Below are 3,424 nucleotides of genomic sequence, written 5' to 3'. Positions count from 1 at the left end.
CGGCTCGGTTATTGATAGAGTGAATAGATCTTCTACCTGGTTTAACAACAGCTACCCAATATCCGGGGGATCCTTTGCCTGAACCCATACGTGTTTCTGGAGGTCTTAGTGTAACGGGTTTGTCTGGATGTAGGCGAAAGCAAAAATTAACGAAGAAGTATAAAAAAAATATATAGGATTTATTCAATAAATAAATATAAATAGCTAAAAAAACTTAATCCCCTCTTTTTTTTTGTTCATAGAATTGCAACAAAATCACCCCATTGATGGGGTAATGTACAAATTTTTATTTATAGTATAGAACCAATTAGTTCATTTAGTAACTTGCTTGATCTTTTTTCTATTCATCTTAGATCAATTTATATCAATAAAATAAAAATAGATTTTTGTCGTTATCGAAGACGGAATTTTAGGGTAATAAGTGTAGTATGAATAGAACAAGAGAGGGGGGAAATAATAAAGAAAAGGTTATCAAAAGCTATATACAAGTTATCCACACCCTCTTTTTTTTTTATTTCATTAATGGAATTTCGGTTATTGATTAAGTTGAAGTTCCGTAAAAACCCCTGCCTTCTTTAAAATATCATGAACAGTTCCTGTAGGTTGAGCGCCTTTTTCAAGGAAATATAGAATAGCAGGAACATTTAAATAGGTTTGATTCTTTATCGGATCATAAAAACCCACTTTACGAAGATCCCTTCCTTCTCTTCGGGATCGAACATCAATTGCAATGATTCGATAAACGGCTCATTGGGATAGATGTAAATTAACAATACCCCCCCCAGAACCGTATAAGAAGTTTTCTCCTCGTACGGCTCGAGGAAATTCAAAGTTATGTATAGAATTCTAATTAATGTCAAATAGATCCATAGATTATTAAATCAATTAGACTATGATTTAAATACTTTTTTCTTATTCTTTTGTTTATTTTTTATTCTTTTTTGAAAAAAAAACTCATTCTTATCCCCATAACTCAAGTTGTATAACTCTCACTCAAAGGAAAACAACCCTTAAGCTTAAGCATTTCATTTATTGAGGGGTTTATGGAAAGTTTAAAAATCATCATATCATATCATATCATATAATAATCCAGAAATTGCAATAGAAAAGAAAAAGGGAGGTTTGTGATGATTTTTAAATCTTTTATACTAGGTAATCTAGTATCCTTATGCATGAAGATAATCAATTCGGTCGTTGTGGTCGGACTCTATTATGGATTCTTTTTTATCTATTTCTAATTTAGAATTTTCTTTATTTCCATCCGGAGGGTAAGAAGTTTCATAAACAGGTCTTTTTATATTTTGATAGCGTGTCCTTTTAAAGTGGAATTCATCCTTTGTTTTTTCCTTTCCATTCACTCGGATCTCTTCCGTTTCATCGATTTTGTCCGGATCCTCCTTTTCTTCCGAAAAAAGGGAAGGAGAAGTATCTTCTTCGGTGGATCCCTCTTGTTCCTGTTTAGTCCCCTTCGTTTCGGAAGTGGTTTCTATTTCTACATCTGTTTCTTCCTCGCTTTCCCCCCTTTCCTCCGTTTCTGAGGTTTCTTTCAGTTTCTTAGTAACAATGGGTGACGGTATTCTGCCTAAATAGTAGACACAGGTAATAAATAAGAGAATACTAAAGATTCGAGCCATAGCGAAATAATAGAATTATTTTGCTGTATCCAGACTAATATCAATCCAACCCATTTCATGAATAAAATGTGACCAATTAACCAACCAACAAAACTACTTGTTACAAATAACATCTTGTTGTTGCATCGAAACATAGAAATGTTGACTAATCTGACTAACATTGAACTTGGTAAAATGAAATGGTTGAATAATTGAAAAATGAGATTATTCAGGAATACACATTGAATGCTAAGATTACGCATTGAGTTTCTGGTAGTAGATCCATAATCAAAAAAGTGTTTGTGATTGTTCCAGAAGAAATGAAACAAAAGATACGGTAGAGCTAGGACAGTTATTGTATGAGGTCTACCCAATGCTAGATGCAGAGGCGCATAATAGATCGATATGAACATCATGAGCTGTCCCGTAATAAAACCTGTTGTTGCTGATACTTTCTTCTCGGTTCCTTCTTCCATAACCCGAGCTCGGAGAAGGAAGAGATAAGAGGGCCCTATGGAGAATGTGGTCAGAAATCCATAATAGAGTCCGACCACAACGACCGAATTGATTATCTTCATGCATAAGGATACTAGATTACCTAGTATAAAAGATTTAAAAATCATCACAAACCTCCCTTTTTCTTTTCTATTGCAATTTCTGGATTATTAAATGATATGATATGATATGATGATTTTTAAACTTTCCATATATATAGAAATAGAAACAGATAGACTAGAAACGACATCTCTACCTTTTATGAGATGACCCATAGACCTTACATATTACATATTGGAATCATATATCATTCATATTATTTTTCTCTCTTTCTTTCACCCTTCCATTTATCCGCATACTTTTATTGCTTCACAACTCATAATCGGATTGTTTTTTTTTTTTTTATGCAAAAAAGATTTCAGTTGCTACAATGATATGACCAATATAACATATCTTGCCTGGTTGATTTTTTAGATCCAGATAATGCGAAGCGATGAGTTGGTTATTTGTTTTATAATTATTAGTTCAGATATTCAACAGTATAACATGACTTATATACCCATGTCAACCAATATCAACATACATAAATATAAATATATATCTATGCTTTTATTTATTAGTTATCTATATTAATGAGAATTTTTTTTTTATTCTTTTCATTGATTAAAAGAGTTAGACTTTATATATTATTTCGCTATGATAAATTAGTTCAATATTATCATAACACTCATAATTATCAACTTTACGAAGATCCCATGGTATTCCGGAAGCTCGCAGCATTGGTCCCGATAACCCCCAATTTATTACTTCTTCCTACAACTCACGGTGAGGTCCTCTCTATACACCGGAGCTCCTTCTTTTATTTCATCAATGTTATTGTTAACTTGTACAGTTCACCCTCTTTGGCTCTACCCATGAATTAACTAGTAATCGGTCTTTCACAACGAGATCCACCTATACAGTAACGGTATTTAATTATGAAGATTAGTTGGGTAGCTGACCCTCTTAGTCCGTTCTTGGAAGAATAAGGCCATAATCTTTCTGTTAAATAGGATTTCCTCTGCTTAATGGATAAGCATTTGTTACCAATGGGGAATTCTTTCTCATCTAAAGAGGAAGAAGCCGAGCGACAAGAAAAATTCCCGCTGCTACCATCGTAGCAGCATGTATAAGAGCCGAAATGGGGGTAGGGCCCTCCATAGCATCAGGTAACCATACATGAAGAGGAAATTGAGCGGATTTAGCAACTGCACCTGCAAATAATAGGACCGCGCACAAAGTAACAAATAATAAATTAACCTCATTATTATAAATCA

This window comes from Momordica charantia, unplaced genomic scaffold (assembly GCF_013281855.1).
Source record: "Momordica charantia cultivar OHB3-1 unplaced genomic scaffold, Mcharantia_2.0 BLBB01000142.1, whole genome shotgun sequence".
Lineage (NCBI taxonomy): Eukaryota > Viridiplantae > Streptophyta > Magnoliopsida > Cucurbitales > Cucurbitaceae > Momordica > Momordica charantia.
This window is presented reverse-complemented; position numbering follows the sequence as displayed.